Below are 22426 nucleotides of genomic sequence, written 5' to 3' on the forward strand. Positions count from 1 at the left end.
TTTATGTACCAAACCCAAATCTACACTGTAAACTCCTACGAGGCAGAACAGCCTTGCGTATAGCAAGCTTCAATGAACACTAGCGCTTTATCTCATACTTTATGATGTACTTTTCCTCCTAGATAAATACACGTAGAGTACTGTGGATTCTGTAACCTCTGAAAGGAATGGCCATATGATTAATATCATTATTCATGTTGACGTAGTCCATTCAGGAAGCAATCAGAGGAGACGCTAAATTGAAAACCTGAAGCTTGGGAAATACTTATCCTAGCTTCATGTTATTTAGTATTTCTTCAATAACTGAAAAGGATTTATGGATTTAATGGCATATACCAAGATTTATAACTCCTGTACACTTTATTTTGTGGCATGTGCTTAAGCATCAGTGAATTGAAATCACGGACCAGAAAATCAAGCAACATATACTGTTCTGTTTCCTCGAAGTCAGGCTTCTCCCCTGGAGTTGAGCCCCTATTGAATGCTAACTCTATGTCCATTTCATCAAAGCCTTCTTCAATCCTTTTTTAGAGTCAGAAATAAAGATCTGGATAAAACCCAACTATCTGCAACTTAATCCTGTTGATTTCAAAACCCTTAGCACAAAAGGAAAATAAGGCTAAGTAACTTAAGGCACATGCATTCTGCATATGTTTTCTCCAAAGATACAGGGTCTCGGGTCTTAAAAGACTTAAGCCTGAAGTTTGCAACTTTGATAATAAAGGCTGTTTTGTGTTTCAACAGCATCTGATGTTTAAAGATTAATCTGTCTCTAAATCCATCCTGAGGAGAGCCCAGATGTAGTAAATAGAGATGATTCAACCAACTTTATGGGGAAGGATTGGAATTTTGCCTCAAATCCTACCCTTCGGAGACAAAAATCTCCAGTTTGGCAACATACATTGATAAAAATAAGTGAATAATTTCTAAATCTCCATTTCCCTTTGGTTTGTAGAGACAGTCTTAAAATTAGTTAATTGCCAATAGGCAGATGATTAAAAGGTGCTGCAAGGATTTGAATTAATGGACGAAAGGCAGCAAGAGGTAGGAACAGAGCCTGAAAAGAAAGGACAGATAGTGAATATTCTTCTGAAGAATACATAGCTGTGTTTTTTTTTGTTTTTTGTTTTTTTTTGGTTTTCTTCCTTCAAACATACCAGTTCACAGGATAATCATCATCACAGCTGTTTACATTTACATAATGCTTTACCACTCGCTTTCACAGATTTTTATTCCCACTTGATCAGAGGGTGCCTGCTTTGTGCTGAGTGCCTAATCTTGAAATAAATCATTTACTATATGAGGATTTAAACAGGTCTTTTGGATAAAAAGTGCATTACATATTTATGAGCACTGATTTCAAGAATCATTTTGAAAGAACTATTGATGTTGCTTTATATTAGAAATCTGAACTTAATCCCATTTGATTCATCCTTGGTTTTATTTTCCAGAGGTTCCAAATCATGTTTGTAAATCCCTCAGGGTCCATTTCCTCCGTGTAAGAGGAAAAGCGTTTAGGTGCATGTCAGGAGTTTACGAACCTTCTGCCACTAGTCTCATTATATTGGGAAAATCAATTTTCTGAAATTAAAACGGCAGTCCATTTTTCGAGGCAATCATGATGATGATAATGATGCTAATAAAATGTAGGGGTTCTAATTCAGTACAGCAGGAGAGAGGAGATTATAGTCTGTTAAAACAGTCCTTTGATGTCTGCTGTGAAGAGGGATTCCAGAAATGGTTCTCACTTTTATCATGCGTTATTCCTTGAGTGTCCTTGATTTATTTTTTTATTTAGAGGTTGTTTATAAGGGTTACTGCCACTAAACTGGTTGTTTCCTTCATGATCAAATCCCCAAGAATCTAGGAGAAAAGACAATTGCATGTCACTGAAATTATTTTTTAAGCCCCTGGGAAGAGAAAGAAAAAATAGTATAATCATTGTTTACTGATTGCTACAATTCAACTCCACTCAAAGATTTTGCTTTTTTAAGTTAAAAAAAAAATTACTAGGGGAAGGCCTTTTTTTTTTTCCTCTTTAAAGAAACAAGAGGGGAAAAAAAAAAAGAAAAAATGAAAGCAGGGGCCGCTTTGCAAGGCTACTGGTGCCTGAGTAGAATTGTTAACTGGTTCCCTCTCTCTGTGCTGGGCTGTCTGTATTCACTGTATCACAAGCTTGAAGCCAGACCTCATTTGACTGAGCCAAAAAATGGTCCTTTTGTTGCTGTTTTTTTCCCTAGTGTCATCTCTCATGGTTGCCTGGGCAACCAGTGTGTATCCTTTCAGCATAGGTTACTGGGCCCCAGGAAGGAAGTGCTCCAGTGCTGGCCTGCTATTTTTATAGAACCGTTACATAATACAATCTATTAAAACTTCCTCTTGGTGTTTTATTGCACAAAGGGGAAATTAAGTTTGATGACTCCTAAATGTTGGACGGAGGATGTCAGGTGACTTGGACTGTTTGGCTCGGGCCACATAGCAACAATATTCCTATATTCAATTCAAGGAGAACCAATATACAAGCATGCCCTTGGCAATGATCGCCTGCCTGCGGATCACTGGAGGAAACTGAGCCCTCAGCTGCTCGAGGGTGTGAGTGTTGTCAAAGTGCACAATGCTCCCTCTCTGGTAGGATGGCAGCGGACAATGAAACCCTATTCACAGCTAAGGGCAATGGGAATTTTAAAGGTGTAACACATATGCTTTTAATAGGCGGGATGATTACTGGAAAAGAGAATTGGATTGAAAGGCAGAGGACCAGGATTCTCTTCCCAGAACTGCCCCTTCGGCATTGCGTGAAAGCTATGCGCGCACCGCTGTTCCCCCACGGTCGGGTGTGCCGCTGGGTCACTCTGAAGTGGTCCCAGGCAGGGGCATCAGGAGCGAGAAGGCGCAACGGCTAACTGGCTTTTTGGTGGAGAGCACTGAAGGCCATAGAGCCCTTTTGCATTGGCAACACAACTTCAGGGATTCTCCACTTGCTACAGGACCAATAGGGTGTGCAAGCTCTTAACTCTTCCCCCTAGCCCACCTTACTTAGGGGTTACAGTTGACTACCTGTCTGAATTAAACCAGGTCCCAGTGTACAGTGGGCTCAGAAGACCTGTCCTGACCTTTCCATTCCTGGAGCAGAAATGAACCCTTTAACCCCCGGGAGAGACTTATGGCCACAAGTGACATGAGATTGAGGTTCCTAGGACTAGAGAGGGTCTGAGCTGGGTACTTTCTCCTGTCTCTTCAAAATCTTCCTCTGCGGCTTTCTTCACTCCCATCACCTCAACTAAAACTTGAGGCGCCTGACTCTTAACTCGGTGTCTCCAGCCTGCTTTCCTTCCGGGCTCATCTGTCCTGTATTCCCAGCTGCCTGATGGAGATCTTTTTCTGGCTGTCTCACTTTACCTTGGGCTCAACGTAGCTAAGGTGAAACACAAATCTTTTGTTTCCCAACCCAGGACCCTTGCTGTCCCCTGGTTTCCGTGAATAACTGATTTCAGAGAATGTGAAATGTTGCTGATCATCTAGTCCAATCTTTTCATTAATTAGATGAAGCAGATGAGGCCGAAGAGGTTAAGTGATTTGTTCAAGGGGAGTTGAGAACAGAGGGAAGACCTCTGTGTGCTGGATCCCCACTCCCTGGCACCCAGGCTTGATGTCTCTAGGAATTTTGCACCCTCTTCCCTCACCAGGTCTTATCAGTCTTTCTTTCATGATCTCTCATAATCCAGTCTTTATTTCCCATTTCCACACCTGCCACCATCACTGAGGTTCTTATTTGCCTCAAACTTAGACTATTTTAGTTTCCTAATGGGTTGCTGCCTTTAATCTCTACCCCTTGAGTCAATATTGTATTTGACCTCTGGAAAAACCTCACAACTTTATCATGTCACTTTATTATGCAGACACTTTTGCTTGTTTACATTCAAGCCTGAATTTAACTCTCCATAATCTGACCCTCCCACCCCCAACTTGCATTTGTAGCTTTATCATCCATCCCAATCAGTGGCCCTCTGTTCAGGAAGGTTTATTTTATTGGCCATCCTTTTTTTTCCACAGGTCAGAGATTCATGGACTGTTTTCCTTTTTTCTTTTTCTTTTTCCTTCTTTTTTTTTTTTTTTTTGCGGTACGCGGGCCTCTCACTGTTGTGGCCTCTCCCGTTGCGGAGCACAGGCTCCGGACGCGCAGGCTCAGCGGCCATGGCTCATGGGCCCAGCCGCTCCCCGGCATGTGGGATCTTCCCGGACCGGGGCACGAACCCGTGTTCCCTGCATAGGCAGGCGGACTCTCAACCACTGCGCCACCAGGGAAGCCCTGTTTTCCTTTTTTCATGTTATTGCTTCAGACAGGATGATTTTTTTTTTTTTAATTTTATTTATTTATTTATTTACTTATTTATTTATGGCCGTGTTGGGTCATCGTTTCTGTGCCTGGGCTTTCTCTAGTTGCGGCGAGCGGGGGCCACTCTTCATCGCGGTGCGCGGGCCTCTCACTGTCGCGGCCTCTCGTTGCGGAGCACAAGCTCCAGACGCGCAGGCTCAGTAGTTGTGGCTCACGGGCCTAGTTGCTCCGCGGCATGTGGGATCTTCCCAGATCAGGGCTCGAACCCGTGTCCCCCGCATTGGCAGGCAGATTCTCAACCACTGCGCCACCAGGGAAGCCCCAGACAGGATGATTTCTGATGAAGTATTCCCAACCCTATTCTCTAGGGCTTCCGGAAAATTGAAAAGGATACGGAGTTGATAGAATCGTAATGAATATTTTGCTCAAAACTTCAGTGCCTCATTCAGAACACTTCACTGAGTGTCTCTATTATGCTCAAGCAGTAACCAAGCAAGATACAGCCCCTGCTGCGTGGGAGCTTATTAAGAGCAGAAGGCAGGCGTTACATAAAAATTACATAGCCATTAACTACATGATTACACAAAGAACTAATTTATCACAAATGTTTTAAGGGCTCTGGACCCTAAGTGAGAGTGCATGAGAGCAAAGAATGGCGGGGGGTGGAGGGAGGTGAGGGCAGGGCAGCCTGGGATTTAATATAGTCTGAGAGGCAAAGGAGAATTTTCTGAGGAAGTGACAAGAGGGGTTGGAGAAGCCAAGAGAGTGGTAAGGGGGAAGGAAAGGTCTACCCAGGCTGAGGGAACAGGGTGGTGAAAGCCTCTAGAAGCAAGGATCTAGATGCTGTGCAGCACCTGACTAAAAGGCTGCAAGGCTGAGCCCTGAGACTCTGGGGGAAATTATACTGTATATACAAAAAGTTTTGGGAAGCCCCCCATGATAGCACGCCATCTCTCTGTAGGCTTTACAATCTATAATAAGTCAAATTCTTTTGTTTTTAGGGGAATCCTTCCATGTGGTAAAATTTCTACTCAGAAATTTTTAATTTATAAATTTCTACAAATAATTGTGCATCAGTAACAGTGTTTACTTTCTTTGTTTTAAAGATATAATGATTTAGGGGATTGGGTTGAGCTTTCCTCAAACCCCTGGCTTGGGCAGTAAAGTTACATTTCTTATGGTTTCTTATCCTAGGAATTTGACCTTATTTTTCCTTTGGGAAGAAGTTTCTTTAAAAGTGTAAACTCAGTTTCATTAACTAGCTGGTTCACTCTGGAACAGTGGACTCGGGGAACTTCTAATTGTTTAACTTATATTCATTAAAATAAGCAAACATGGCCCCTTAGATAAGGTGATGAAAGCAACCTTTTATTTCTATAAATTCAATTGAGTAATAGAAGAAAGTATAAGATACAGGAAAGGTAGCGTTTTAAAACTTGAAGATATTATTTAACATTTTTTTTCTTAAAAACTTTGACCTAAAAAAGCTGCTCTGTGTAGAAGGGGAAAATAATAGAGCTGGAATGCTGTACGTGACTCTGTTCTATTAATGTAAACAGGAAGGATGGAGAACATTTTCATTTTTTCTTTCCCTTTGGCAAGCTCTCAGCTCAGCTTCCTATGGGTGGAAATGGGCAATAAATAGCAGGGTATCCAGTGGCCTCTTTCTAGACCTCCTGGTTACTAGCATTGGCAAGAACTTCACTCCCCTTTTCTTTCTTCTTATTTTTAGAGTGTTGACTTTTTTCTTTCTCAGGGTTGAGAGTAAGGCAAGGGCCTGTCATTATCAGAGAGTGAGGTGAACCACAGAGACTGGTTTCCCAGGAATCGGCACCCAGCTGCCAACCTGGTGGGTCAGAGTCATCATCTTTAGTACCGCGGGTGGTTTTCCTGTGAAAGTGAGACTTCCTTTAAATCACACACACACACACACACACACACACACACACACACACACACACACGAGTGGTATGCATCCCCCCCCCCTCCATCTGTTAATCGGAGAAAATATACCTCTTGTCCTATTCTCTTCTGCAAAGAATTCTCTCTGAGTTGAACTGTAAGCAAAATGCTAAGTAATTTCTGAAGATGAGAAATCGTTACATTTTTTTTTCTTGTGTTTCATGGTGATCCACCAAATACTTTTCTGTGGTTTTGACTAAAGGACAGGATTTCCCTTCTGCTAATGAGAAGAAAAAATAACCTCTGGTTTTAAAAAGGCTTTGGAATTCTTGAAAGAAATTGTTGCAGTATTGGACATTTCAGCCAGCCTAAGCTATTGGGGGAGCTCAAGGTGGGAAACAACAAGAATAATAATAGTTTTCTGGTTGATGACAGTTCACCTTTAACAATCTTTAGGTGTAATCCAGTTACACTTAAATATAGTGTTGCTATAAGGATATACCAAAAATATGGTAGAGTTACAATTCTTTGTTCTCATTGGAAGAAAAGAGAACTTTATCTTTGTGGGGTACTTCTTCATTTGGGGGCAGGTGCTTTGTTTTCAGGCAAACTGGGCAGAATCCACTCATCCATTTTTTTTTCAAGTTAAAATGCAACAGTCCTTTTGCAATGACCTTGGATTCTGTAACTAGATGTGCACCTATAGGGCCTGGCATCTTGAGCTTGATCATTCTCATCTCCTGGCTGGAGGGTCATTGCTTCCTCAGTTATGTCTCCCAGCTGCTAGTTCAGTCTTACGAGGTATTTGAACATCATCTGAGAAGCTGCAGTAGAGAGCTGTGAAATAATTAAATATTTGATGTTTTGGTGGGCCTAGAGGTGAAGAATGTGTTTTCCTGCCCAGGTAAGAACATGATCGTTTCACATGGAGGTGACAGGATATGTTGCCTCTGCCTTCTGGGGGCTGGGAGTTGTAGTTTAATGGGCGTCTGGTGTTATGTTTTAAAATACCACTGTCGGGCTTCCCTGGTGGCGCAGTGGTTGAGAGTCCGCCTGCCGATGCAGGGGTCACGGGTTTGTGCCCCGGTCCGGGAAGATCCCACATGCCGCGGAGCGGCTGGGCCCGTGAGCCATGGTCGCTGAGCCTGCGTGTCTGGAGCCTGTGCTCTGCAACGGGAGAGGCCACAACAGTGAGAGGCACGCGTACCGCAAAAAAAAAAAAAAATACCTGGGTCTCTTTTGTCTTCGAGAAAGTACCAAGCAATCTCCACACTTTCTTATTTATAATGTCATCTCATTAAGAAAGAAAAAAGCATATTTATCTCCCTCCTAAGAGTAAGCTCATGGAATGCATGTATACATTTTATACCTACATATTTCCCTACTATCCACCCTTCATACCCCCAGCCCTTACAATCTGCCATTTGACAGAAATCCCTTATACCATCGTCATCTTTTGTCTGTGCCCAAAGTTTTTGCTTCTGATTTTACCTTTCGAAATGTTAATCACTTCTGGCCTAACATTAGTGATGGCAGAGTTTCTTATTTATCCTCACATGTTACTGATTTCTTTCTCTCTTCAAACTGTGAGTATCCCTGGCCATCCTCTTTGTTTTCTACCCTAGGAAATACAACGTCTGACACGGCTTCAAGTCATCTGCCATGTCTCGGTGACTCATAAATCCATATATGCAGCTCTTACTGTAACAGACATATATCCAGAGTAATACACTGTTATCGGAAACCTCGCCATTTGGATATCTCAAAACCTTTGGTTGTACCACGCAACCAAAGTAGACGAAAAACGGTCAAAGAACTATTTTATATGATTCAACCTAATAGTTATGTCCCGAAACTGAAGTTATTGCTTTCTCCCAACCTTCATTTCCTCCAGCCAGCCTCTTACTCCCACTGCAGTTCTGGATGCTTGGTGGTTTGTTACATTGGAGACACGGGTAGCAGCAGAACTCTCTTTCATCTGTCTCTCTGTTCCTCCTCTGTTTCCCCTGCAAGCAAGAAGGCCTATAGCTGTTCTCTGGTTTTTTTCTTCTTCCTAACCACGTTATCCCTGGAATGCCATAAGGAAGTTTGCACACCCCTTTGTATAACCTGATTTATGTCCAGGAGCGCTGATTCTTGGGTAATATGGGTTTGTTTCTTGTCACTTTTTTGGAGGGCCCTTTGTATCTCTTGTTCGAAGTTAAAAATACTTGTGATTAGATGCAAGGTTCTTTCTTGCTCAGTGTTTCAGCATAGGTCTACTACTCTACCCTGGGTCTATTATTTTAGCATAATAAACCACAGTTAAATTTCAGTAAGCTTCAGTTTTCTAATCTGTAAATTGAGACTAATAATATTAACAGTCTCATAAGGTAGTGGCTGAATTAATTTAATACATACAAATCACTTAGAACAGTGCATGGGACATAGTAAGCCCTTTTAAAATGTAAATTATGCTGAAAAAAATGAGAAGATTCATTATCACGTGATGGGGTCAAATTTCTTTTGCTGTTTTCTATATTTCTGCAAAAACAAAACATAACAAAACCACACTCAAAATCCACAGCTTTTAAAGGAGTTATGTTTAGGTCTGGGTCTGTAAAAGAGCTTTTGGTTAATTCTTACTTGTCTTGATTCAATTTCATCCACCTTAACTGTAGTGCTTTTTAATGAGGGTTAAAAAAAAAAAGCTAAAAAAAAAATCATGTACCCTTTAGGAGGTATTTAATATCAAATGTTCTCTTAAAGGGTTGCTATGAAGAAAGTCTTTTGGTAAAGGTGATTCTCAAACTTTAGTTTGCTGAAATGGCCTAAGAAATATAGTAAGGAATTTGCGCTGCGGTAACATCTTTGAAGTCTAGTCGCCTGCCTTTAATTTTGCAGTAAGCGCCTAATCTCATTAGATTTCATACACTCAGTGTTTGCACTTGCACAAAAGCTGTCCAAACAAAGCCAAAATGTTGACACCACCGTCCTCTGATGGCATTTAGAATGAATATATTAAACACACTTGCACTAGCCTTGCATTAAGCTAAGAAATAAATTTTGAACTTTGAACTCAGCAGGATAAAAAAGCTTTACTTGATAGCCGAGCAATTGTGTTGTGGTATGGTATAGGGAATTCATTGTGTTGTTCAGAGTCCAAACTTGCAAACATTCTCTACATACAGTAGGCACTGCACAAGTAAAGAATTAAAGTAAGGAACAGTCCTCAAATCCTGTTGTTAGGGACCTAAATGGAAAGTAAAGTGGGCTGGTGGATTTGCTTTGAAAATCACTGAATAAACTTTGATTAAATTCACTTCAGAGAAGGATTCAAAATGAAAGAATATCTTTTAGTTAGTGTGTGAGAGTATGTCTATTCAATTCACCTTGCTAATTTACACGTTTAGAAATTTTCTTTAAAAATCTGGCAATCTTATCTTTTTATTGAACATTTGGAAGCTGACGACGGTAAAGAGGGTTCAAATAAGACTTGTTTGTCCCTTTAAATAGAATGAAGATAGCAGCAAGGCTGGAATTGAGAATTAACTAAATCTAATGCCTGGGGGTATTTAATGGTTTCTAACTAGATAGTACCTAAAAGAAATAGATTTCCCCATAAAACATGTATAAATGTTTATGAACCTATGTACCTGGGACATGGCCATCAATCAGGAAGCAGGTGCCCGCAATGTTTGATCAAGGAAAATAGTTACCATAAAGTTCACATATTAAAATTTGTGCCTGTTCCTAACTAAGAATCTCATAGTTGCTTAGTTCAATTGTTTTCACTCTTACTTGACATGGTTTTTTGCTTGGGTATTTGCTTTTGGCTTATATTAAGGGCTTTTTAAAAGAAACACTTTTTGAAATGTATTATACTAGCACCTGTCAGAATACCATTGAAGATGTTATCTATTCTATCTTACATCATCCTTATTATGAACACCATGAGAAAAATTCTCTTCGGTCTTCATGTCAAGAGTGGTAGCATTTTTCTGGGCTTCCCTGGTGGCGCAGTGGTTGAGAGTCCGCCTGCCGATGCAGGGGGCACGGGTTCGTGCCCCGGTCCGGGAAGATCCCACATGCCGCGGAGCGGCTGGGCCCGTGAGCCATGGCCGCTGAACCTGCGCGTCCGGAGCCTGTGCTCGGCAACGGGAGAGGCCACAACAGTGAGAGGCCCGCGTACCGCAAAAAAAAAAAAAAAAAAAAGAGTGGTAGCATTTTTTTAATATAGCTGGCTTGTTTTTACTTTCTGGTGGTTGTAAACCTGTAACTAATTGATCGCCTTTCCATCCTTGCTTTTGCTTGCAGGAAGCTTAGAGCTCTACTTGCTACCTAGTGCCAGCAACTGTAAGGCAATCTGTGCATGTTACTGGCTCTTGGCTTTATTATTTGCCTATTCTTATTTTCCTTTTGTTCAAATTCCCTCAAAAATCATTATATTTTTCATTGCATAATTTAAAAAAGCTGTCACAAATCCTTTGTAGAAAGAGATATGTATACACACATTCATAAATTCACTAGTACATTAGTACATTCACAGATTCATGCTTGTGACATCAATGGTTTTCAAAACCACAGCAAATTAGAAGCTGGAAGTTAGAAGGTGAGGGATGACTGCTAGGGAAAGAACAGTAAGAATGTCGATTGATAAGCTCCGTTGAGGACACCAGAAAACTGTGACAAGAGACAAGTATGGGAACTCAAAAACACAACTGCCCAAGACCATGCAAGGTAGGACTGAAATACCCCGTGTGTCTCTCTAATCCAGGAATTGGTGATATGCTGCAATGCTGCATATTTTGTTATAAAATGACCTCAGTAATAAGATAAGATTGTAGTATATTCCACATACTTTGTCTAACAAGGCAGTGTTCTGCTTACTATCCTTTAAAAAGATGTACCTAAAAGAATTGGGTCTCCTTCAAGGACTGAACTTCAGTTATTGAGAAAACAGACTCAGCCCAAAACCTTTCTTCTCAGTGAGGTTGACTTAAGGTGTTCTTATAAAATCACCACATGCGAAATATCTATTGCTTGACCAGGTTTGAAATTAGTACTTTATTTCTAAACAAACCACTGCAACCAGCATATTCAAGAAGCTGGTCTGCTCTGTTGCATCGCCTGAACTGACCTGTCAAGGACAGCCTGGGCTCATTGAGGGTGAGACTATGAGAATGATCACCCATGAAGGGGAAGTTTAGTTACAAGCACTGAGAGGGAATTTGATTCAGATGTAAGTTGGATAAGAGCAAGCTAATGTCTCTTTGACTCCACTACCTTTGCTTTTCATAAGATGCCAGAAGGTCCTTAGCTCCCTGGCTTGCAAAGGGGAGGGTGGGTTGCAGTGAGAGACAAAGATATTTGATTCTCCTTGTAAATGAAAAAAGGCAGTAGAGCTCTTTCCTGAGCTCACGTGGTACAGTGTTTAAAAGGATGGACTCTGGAGCAGAATTCTTGGGTTTAAATCTTGGTTCCACTACTTACTTGCTACTTAACTTCTCTGTGTCTCTAAAGCTCTGTGTCAACGGCTTCAAAATGGGGCCAGTAATATCCCATTACGGAAAGGGTTGTCGTGAGAGTTACTATAAATAATAAATAAAGTGCTTAAAACAGCACCTCACTGTGTTCAGTATATTATATGCTATATAAATGCAAATATTAAAAATGACGGTTAGTTAATTATTAAATAATACTAAATATTATTGTTGAAGTCAGAAGAAGGGAGAAATTTATTCCACTTCTAAGGCAGAATAAATTGCCCCTTTCTCTTCACAGTACATTAAATTTTCTCTTCACATTACAGTTGCAAATGTTTGTGAATGTCTTTATTTTATTCTATTTACATGCCACTGAAAACACTTAAAAGACAGTGAAGTGTGGAGGCATGGATTTGAGTCTTGGCAGAAAAAGGTTTTGGGGCTATTAAGAATAATTCCATGTAGTAAACCATAGATCTTACTTTTTAAAAAGTTTATTTTAAATGTGGCTTTAATCTCATTTTAAAAGTAACAGAACCATGATACAAAAATTTGTCTGTTCTTTACTCAGTTCAATCACATGAGCAAAACCACCACTGTGGAATAAACTATATGGTGTATTTCCATCCAGCCTCTTTTGTGTATGAGCATGTACGGGTTTGTGTATGTGTTAGTAACAGTGACTCTCAAACTACTTTTTCCTGCCATTCTTAATGGATGTTTGCTTAACCATGTTCTAAATATTCCTATAAGCATTTCCTAATATGTTGACTATATTCTACCTCTTCACTGAAATAGAAGTAAAATCATTTGTAAATCTGAATATCTTAATAGATTACTTGCAACATCAACTGAATGGGCGAGTTTGTATTCTGTCTTTTCATTTAATATTATTTATAAGAATTTTCCATGTAATTATGTGTTTTAGAAATTGTTATTTTGAAAGTATTTCAAGCACACACACACACACACACACACACACACACAGAAGAGGAAAATATAATTAACCCTGCACACCTCTCACCCAGATTAAACAATTATCCACATTTTGTCACAATTGCTTCATCTCTCTCTTTTCTCTCTCTCTGGTGGAAGCATCTTAAAGCAAATCCCAGACATTGTGATATTTTGCCATTTCATCCATAAACATTTCAACATGGGTCTCTCAAATAATTTTCCACGTCACCGTAACCACAATACCTTTATCAAAATGAACAAAACTAACATCTAATTCAGGCCATATTCAAATTTCCCCCAAAGACTCAGATAGGTCATTCTGAATTGGTTTGTAGCTTTCAGGATCCAACAAAATCCACACATTGCATATGGTTGTGTGTCTCTTAAATGTTTTTAATCTAAAACTGTGTCATCCAAAATGGTAGCCACTGACCACAAGTGGCTTTTAAATTTTTTTTTTTTTAATTTATTTATTTAATTTATTTGGTTGAGCCAGGTCTTAGTTGCAGCTCCAGGGCTCCTTAAGTTATGGCTCCAGGGCTCCTTAGTTGTGGCATGGAAACTCTTAGTTGTGGCATGCATGTGGGATTTAGTTCCCTGACCAGGGATGGAACCCGGGCCCCCTGCATTGGGAGCGCAGTTTTATCCACTGCGCCACCAGGGAAATCCCTAAATTTTAAATTAATTAACATTAACTGACATTAAGACATTCAGATCGTAAGTCACACTGGCCACATTTCAAGTGCTCAGGAGTTACACACATCTAGCGATTGCCATATGAGAACATTTCCATCATTGCAGAAAGTTCTGTTGGACATTGGGCTCTAGAAGATGAACCTTTACCCTGCTTACTCCAGGATCACTGAATTATTGAAGAAATTGGGTCAATTTTTGATAATTCTGGATTGCCTACTTATGGACAGTTTAAGTTGTTCCTCACAACTGGTATTTCCTGTAAATTGGAAATTTTGTCTAAAAGCTTGATTAAAGTTCAACAATTTGTTTGGGGGGGGGGCAGGAGTATTTCATACTTACTTCAGAAGTACTTCATACTTCTGTATACTTCAATAATCATGATTTTATGGTCACTTTTTATTTCATTGAGTGTATATACAACAATATTATACTTAAGTTGTCTTTTATTATTGCATACTTAATTAGTTTCCATTTAAAACTTTATATATAGTATTGTCTTAACTATTTCTATGAACAGAGGTTTTTCTATATTTCTGTATCTTAAGGTATTTCTTTAAGATAAATGACCAAAAAAGGAAATTCTATATTAAAGCTAATAGTAGTTTTATGGTTCTGGATATATGCTATTTAATTAATTTTCAAAGGAATTGTCCCAACTGATGCTGCCCCCAGTAATATGTGGGTGCTAGTTTTACCACATCTTCACCAGCATTGAGTGTTATCACGGAAATGATCATAGTTTTTTTCAATTTAATAGTGCCCTGTGATTTGAATCTGTCTTTTCTCCAGTCCTTCTTATTCCCTCATGTCTTGGGCAGGCTCACAGCAATGAAGCCCTTCTTCCAACAGGGTACAGTTTTCAACATCTTAGATTTGAAGGCAGGATGCACCAGGAGACTTTGCCCTGGGCCCTTCCTGCCTAGATCCTTTGGGCTAATAATCCCTTTTCTCTCTTTATGATTCATTCTGAGCAGGCTTAGTGGTTAATCTTCTATTTCCAGTTTTATGATCTGTTCCTCCCCCTAGCCTAGATCTGAAACATCCTTTCCTTCAACAATTCAAATGTCTTGGCTATTCATTTTCCCCTTTGGTTCAGAAAGCTTTAGTTGTCAATTCTATTCCCTTGTCAGCAACAATTTTTTATTCTTACTGGCTTAGTCAGGCCGTCTGCCCTGGCTTTCTTTATAAGTGTTTTTGTGTAGAATTTTTGCCTCCTAGGAAGCCCACTGTAGCATAACATAATTAAGTGACAATATATGAGGTGCCAGGGCTTTACAAGCAGTTAATGACTGGTTGGAAGATTTATAAAGCAAGAGGTGAAATCAAAGAGAACCAAACGCTCAAGTTCTATATAAATAAAAAAATAATGTGGTTTTAATTGTTGTTTAACAGATATTTGAAAAGAAGTATGTGAAGACATGCATATTAAGAAATCTTGACATGCAGTTGTGCGTCCACTAACACAACTCCATCTGCACCTTGTATTTCCTTTTCCAGCCTCCCATATTCGCCTGCTTCCCATAACCTTCTTCTTCAGCATTTGCTTTCCAGTCTACTGACCTCTGGCCCTCCTTTGATTCTTCATTGCTCCCTCTTACATTTTCAGTAAAAATAAAACGAGTGTGACTGAGGTCAGAATCTGGCTCTTTATACAAAGCTGCACATGCAAGATGCGAACTAGTGAGGAAAATGTGTATCATGGGAAAGTTAAAATTACAATGGGAAACTTAACTTTGGAATTTCCTGCCTGATCTGTCTCTTAAGTTAATGTTTTAATTCGATGTCCTTATTTGGCTTTAAATGAAAAGTTAGAGCTGAGATAGAAAAGAACAAATCAACAAACAAACAAAAAATACCTACATGCAACTTATTACAACTGTGATGAAGACCACACAACAGCACATAACTTTCAAATGGTTGTACTGTTTACAAAGTCTTATAACATCGACCAGACTATATGACTGAATACTTATAAAAATTGTGCTACATATGTACAAAGTGATTTTTGGATTCCTGATAGCTGTGTCCTATGATACCTTTTTCAAATCTTATTTTCTACTTTTTCAGGACCTCAGAAACAAACATGTGGAAAGTTCTGCTTAAAGAATGTTACGCTATGCACAGAGCAAATATCAATCCAAAAAAATATCCCCACCCCACCCCAAATAAACTTAAAGTGGCTGAACATCTCATACTAGGTCGGAAAAAGGGTTTAGTGATTATATAATCATCTGTTTCCTTCTAAAGGCATCATCTGGTACAAAATTACAAATTGTAAATACGTGGTGAGTGAAAATGCAATCAGAGTTATTGGAAGATGTGCAACTCACCTATACTATTCTAGCATTCATGCTTTTCTATTTTTGATGATGAGATTTTAGAGTAATCAACTCAGAAATAAAAACTAAGATTTTGAGAACTTTTCACATTTTCTCTCAGAAGGTTAGGAAAGCCAAGTCTTTGACAGTTGGGTGAGGGAACTGGGGTCTGTGACTTTCAAAAGTGGAATTAATTGTGTTTAGTCTTTAGGCCTGTTATTGGCATAACTTCCAGGGCTTTTACTGCTCAAAGGCTGTTTTCAAGATGGTGTTCCATCAGGCTCCATTTTCCTTTCCTTTCCAAAAACTTCTGAGAATCTGTTGTGAAGTACCAGGAAGCCTGACTGCTAAGACAGATGTGGGTCATTCTGGTATTCATCTTTGCAGATGTTTCTGGCTCTTCAGAAACAGGGGTTCTGAGGGATTTGTTCATGGTCGCTAACTCTACTAGTGATTTACTGAGAAATCAAAATCCCACTTTTCTAATGTATAAGTGGAGACACATCTGACCTTGGGGCAAGGTCTTGCCTCGTACTAGGTGAGGATAGAGCTGGAGCCAAAACACTGGGGTGTCTTTTGGGAGAATTTCTGTTAACCTATTACAGCCTAAAATTTATCCCTCTTACCATAGACGTTTTATATACTGAAGAAGTAGGGAAAATCCTCTAGAAGCAGAAGCACCTTATAGTTTGTGTTGAGGATGTTGACACTTTCCTAGTATGAATCAGTCTATTTTTTTTTCAGATATTGAGTCATGAAAGTTCCCTCCTATTCCAACATTGCCTTATCAGAAGCACACGGACAACTGAGCACTGACACCGCCCTACTGAGACTGGATTGGATGGGTCAAGGGCAAGGGATCAATGGTGCAGTGTGGTGAGGGCAGCAGCCAGGGCAGAGGGCTGCATAGACATTGGTGTCATGGTGCCACCTCCTTGGGAATTCCCAAAGACTCAGCTGGGCATGGGCTTAAATTTTACCACTTGGAAGTACAACTATTGATCCCGAAGAGTTAGAGGGTTAAGGGATTCTTTCCTTCTTTCCTTTTTTCCTCCCTCCCTCCTTTCTTTCTTTCTTTCTTCCTTCCTTCCTTCCTTCTTTCCTTTCTTTCTTCCTTCCTTCCTTCCATCCATCCTTCCTTCCTTCCTTTCTCTCTCTCTCTCTCTCTCTCTCTCTCTCTCTCTCTTTCTTTCTCTCCACACTTCCAGCTTTAGTAAGGTATACTTGACAAATAAAATTGTAAGATATATAAAATGTATAATGTGATGATATATGTACACATTTTGAAGGGATTCCCCCATATTGAGTTAATTAACACATCCGTCACCTCACATATTTACCTCCTCCCTGTTTTTGCTGGTGAGAACATTTAAGTTCTACAGTCTTAACAAATTGTAGTTATACAATACAGTGTTATCAACTGTAGTCACCATATTATACATTAGATCTTCAGACCTTACCTTAAAACTGGAAGTTTATACCAGGTTACCAATATATCCCTATTTCCCCCACCCCCCAGTCCCTGGCAACCACTTTTCTACTCTCTGTTTCTATGAGTTTTTTTAAAGATTCCACATAGAAATGATACCATGAAGTATTTGTCTTTATCTGTCTGGCTTATTTCACTTAACATAATGTTCTCCAGTTTCAACCATTTTGTTGAAAATCACAGAATTTTCTTTTTAAAGACTGAATAATGTGATATGTATATATATATATATATATATATATATATATATATCATATTTTCTTGATCAATTCATCTGTTGGTGGACATTTCTTGCTTCCATAACTTGGCTATTGTGAACAATGCTGTTATAAACATGGAAGTACAGATATATCTTTGAGATAATGGTCTTGTTTCCTTTGGTTAAATACCCAGAAGTGGGATTACTGGATCATATGGTAGTTCAAGTTTCAATTTCTTGAGGAACCTTCATACTGTTCTCCATAGTGGCTGTATCAGTTTACATTCCCACCAGCAGTGCACGTGTTCCCTTTTCTCCACATCCTCGCCAACATTTGTTTACTCTTGTCTTAGGCGGTAATTGTTAAACAGGTCCCTCCTGGGGCCCACAAGCTAGAGCACCCAGAGGATATTTGGATTTTATATTTTTGGTAGAGATTTATCAGCCTCCAACTCAGCCATGCAAAAAGACAGAAAAAAAAAGAAAAAGGAAAGAAGGAAGGAAGAAAGGAAGAAAAGAAGGAAGGAAGAAAGGAAGGAGAGAAAAGGAGTAATATTAATTTTCTGTAACTTAATCTAGTCTCTTTGGGGCCTTTATTCTGAATGGTAGATCTGGTTTATTTCTGGTAAACTGTCAGTTCAATGATATTCAGGCATTCCAGGGGCAAGCACGGTCCAGGTGTCCTTTCTGTCTTTATTCCTGTGTTGAATATAGGGGCAGGGGTGGGCTTGCAGCTGTGCAAGGACACTCGTGGGGAGCAGACTTCCGTCCACAGCCTTCCTCTGTCCTCCGTGGGCACCCGCTGACCTCTATTGTGCTCCTTTCCACTTTTGTTCATCACCCTCCTTATGGAGCTTGTTTCCGCCAGCTTCCCTGAAGTTAGGCACACATTTCCTCTTTCTTTAGATCCCCCTCAAACTTGTCTGAGGTTTTCATTACCCCTGTCTCCTGGGGACACAGCATCGGGTGGGATGAAGTGATATTTTCTGTCTTCAAGATTCACCAGTGCTCTTCACTCATTTACTCAGGCCACGATCTTCGAATTCACCCTCTAATCCTCTCTTATACCCCTCAGCAATCGCATCAACAGCTCCTGTCTTTTTCATAAATTGTATATGATTTTAATTGTGTTTCCCTCATTGTATGTAAGCTCCATGGAAGCAGATAACTTTTTAACTTACTGCTATAGCCCCAGAAGTATGGCGTATGTGCAAAACAAACTGTTGAATGAATGCCTGAACAAATCTCCTATTAAACTTATAATTTGTTCCCTTTTGTTATTGTAAACTACTTTGTGTGGACATCTTTGCAGCTTTTTATTAGTATCCAATTTTGCTAGGTGTCAACTCCTAGAAAGAGAATTACTAGATTAAAATATGTGCATATTGAAAAAGTTGATGTATGTTGACAAATTTCCTTCAAAAAGTTTACATCGAATTATACTTCTATTAATGGTACATGGAAATGCTAATCTTTTTGGTTTCTCGGAAATGTCCTGATTCTGTTAGATTCTGGGTGAACCGGGATCATATTACTCACGTGGAATATAAGGGAAACTTCATTGTTGCATACTAGTTAAAAATAAAATAAAAAATAAAACAATTACTCCTCCCAAAATAGAACTTCATCACATCACTTCTGGAGACTGCCTCCAAGTGACCCCATACTTCTGTGCATCCGTTAGTTTTGGACAAGCTTTTGTAGAGCTTTATTCACTCAATCCCTTGTGCTTGAAAAAAAACCAACAATAAATAATAAGGATATATGTACTTTGCTGTAAGAAAGCTTGATATATGAGAGTCTTAATGCTTAAATTTTGGTGAAAGAGAATAATTATCTTATAAGGAGTTCCTGCACGTAGTAACATGCGTCTTAAGGGAAAGAATAAGTTTATAGACAATGTTTTAATTGTAATGTGTATAATGGGGTGAGACTGGCCCTTGTGCTATGTGTGGGAGCTTTCCTTCCAGGATAGTAAAACATAATTTGTTTTGTAATGGGACAGAAGCATTCTAAGTCATCCTCTTGTGTCTTGCTCTGCAGATTTATGTACTTTTGGCTAATAAATATGTCCATATAAACAAATGGATGCTTTCCGTTTTCCGTGCCTGTAGCTCTTGAAGAGAACACCTCTGTCTCTAGCTCATGAGCCCTCAAACCTTTGAAACAAATGCCAACATACCACTTTCCTCTGTGTGCTTTACTGCCTTTTCTAAAAGTATGAAAAACAGCAACTTCAGCTAGAAGTGTACGTGTGTATATATATTTGTGTTTGTAAGATTTAGGTTGGAAAGGCTGAAGATTCCAAACAAAACTACAGCATTTCAATTACATTTTATGGATTAAGTGGTATCTGTTAGTGACTGTATTGGAAACACCTAATCATTGTCATGTTGGTTGCCTACAAATGTCCAGACATTTTCCTGGTTATGTCTGACCATGGAATATTTCAGCATTCAACCAACTTGCACCAGCACCTATTCATATACTGTCAAATTAATAGTTCTTGAAAGAAAAAACGGGTTATGTAGCTCTCACTTACCTTTTTTGGCTTGTACATGGGTTTTCATAGAGTGCAATGGAAATACCGTGAACAAGGATTATCTCTTCGGGCTTAGGTGTAAACACTAGAGCTTACTATAATAACTCGGATCATGCCCCATCCTAGGAGCAGGGGTTATTTCCTTGAGACACTTGAGTGGATGGATCAGTTGCTAAGCAACTTGCATTCTTATGGGGCCAGGCTGGGGAACAAAAGGGTGCCAGGTGGTCATACAGAGAAGGAAAATGACAAAGACACATGGAAAAATAAAGCCTCCATCTGGGAACTGTAGTGCATAACCGTTTAGAAATTTGGAATATGTTCCCCCTTAATAATTCATTTCAACAGCTATTCATCAATGGTTATATCTTTAATATCCATGCCTATCTCTCCGTCCATCTACCACCCATCCATTCATCTACCCTGGCAGACTGATTTTGAGATTAGAAATTACAAGTAGTAAGTTGAATTGTATATCTTATATTATTAACTACTTTGCCAATAATTATTCTTCATAATTATTTCTTATTCATTCACACAATTTCCTCTGTTCCTTCCCCCCGTATGTCTTTTACACTTTTACTTTTCATCTCCTTGTCACGTGCTTTCTCTTTTTTTTCTCTCAGGACTGATTTTATAGATGGGACCATTGCTTCACTGCTAACGGATACTTAGATACTTAACTAAGATAGAAATACAGATTCCTAGGGAAGATTGTCAGAGCAGCCTCACGTCTCCACACTTTACAAGACCTCTTTCCTAGACATTTATGTGCTGAAACTTAGCATCCTGACGTCCAAATGGAAAACAATGGTAACAGTCTAAAATATCAGAGGTTACGACACACAACCATACAAGAAATCAGCTTTACCTATTTAAAATGTAAGTCACTTCTATCTTTTCAAATACTCTATAAAAGTATGCCTTTTCTCATTATAGAAACTGAACTAAAGGAAAACCACGAGTTCTTTCTTTTTGCGGGATCTGCCAGCGTTATACCAGATTGCACTCCTCAGGCTTTGTTTTTTTGTTTTTTTGATAGGCTAGGACTGTAACACCAAGAATCCAGTTGTCCTCAAGAATTTCAGAAAAAAAGTGCAGTCTAGTTTGGGAACATATCTGAAGGAAGAAGGAAACTATTGTTTATTTAGTGCTTACCGTATGCCTGGCATTGTGCTAGCAATTTCTTGGTAGATTTAAAAAATTAATCTACAAAAATCTTTGTATTGTGGGTATTATTATCCACATTTAAAAATATGTGATCAAGTCTTGAAGAGGTTAAACAACTTGCACAAGGCCACTCAGTTTCCGAAAACCAGGGTTTCTGCTATGCTACTGAGGAAGTGTTTCCTCTTTAGATGCAAGTAAACCAATGAAACAAGTTTAATGGGATAATACAACGCCAGTGCTTGTTTGATTGCTAATTTTTCTAAGGGGGTGTGTGTGCGGGGGAGGGGAGAGGGGCACAGGCATGTCTGTAGCAGCTGAGGAAAGCGGAGGGGAGATGTGAACGTTCTGGACTGTTGGGATCCTATCTCACTTCTCCTTTTGTCTTAGGTCGTCCGTTTACACTGACGTAACATTCCCTATCTTAACTTTTCCTCTTCACCAGGTTTTTGTCCTTTTCATCCTTTTCTCCTTTTCTTGCCCTTTGGCCATTGTCTGCTCCTTTAACTACTGTAGTGGATATAGCTCATGCGTCACTGGAAACTGCTGGCTCTCTTGTATTTTCGTTTGTGTTCCACCCTCCCTGGCCTGTGTGTGCATTGGCTGCTAAGAAGCCACACCTGCAGCTCTCTTTAGAAGACTGCCACAAAGCCTCCACTTCAAGAGAGCAGAGGTGTCCAGAAGCTTGCACTGACCCTCTTCCTCCTGCCCCCAGTGGCATTTAACCAGTGACTGACTGATGTAGGAATATGACAGGCCAGCCCCCTTGCCTCCCATCTGGATACATCCGTCATAATTTTCCACTTGAAAGCCCCCCTGTTAGACTAGTCCAAGGCTGGGATTTTGCCTGCAATTACACATCTCCTCCACTTCTTCCGTTTCTTCGTTCTACTTCTGCCAGTCCCTTTGCAGTTCTTTCTGAGGGCACTTTAACTTTTTTATTTTTATTTACAATTTTTAAAGGTTACTTTCCATTTGCAGCTATTACAAAATATTGGCTATATTCCCCGTGTTGTACAGTACATCCTTGAGCCTATGTTACACCCAATAATTTGTACCCTTCACCCCCAACCCTATATTGCACCCACCTGCTACCCCGCCACTGGTAACCACTAGTTTGTTCTCTATATCTGTGAGTCTGCTTCTTTTATGTTATATTTGCTAGTTTGTTGTACTTTTTAGATTCCACATATGACATCATGCAATATTTGTCTTTATTTGTCTGACTTATTTTACCCAGTATAATGTCCTCCAAGTCCATTCACATTGCTGCAAATGGCAGAATTTCATTCTTTTTTATATCTGAGCAGTATTCCATTTTATATATATATATATATATATATATATATATATAT

The sequence above is a fragment of the Aethalodelphis obliquidens genome, unplaced genomic scaffold (assembly GCF_003676395.1).
Source record: "Aethalodelphis obliquidens isolate GAN/ISIS:26980383/991018 unplaced genomic scaffold, ASM367639v1 scaffold6, whole genome shotgun sequence".
NCBI classification, from domain to species: Eukaryota; Metazoa; Chordata; class Mammalia; order Artiodactyla; family Delphinidae; genus Aethalodelphis; species Aethalodelphis obliquidens.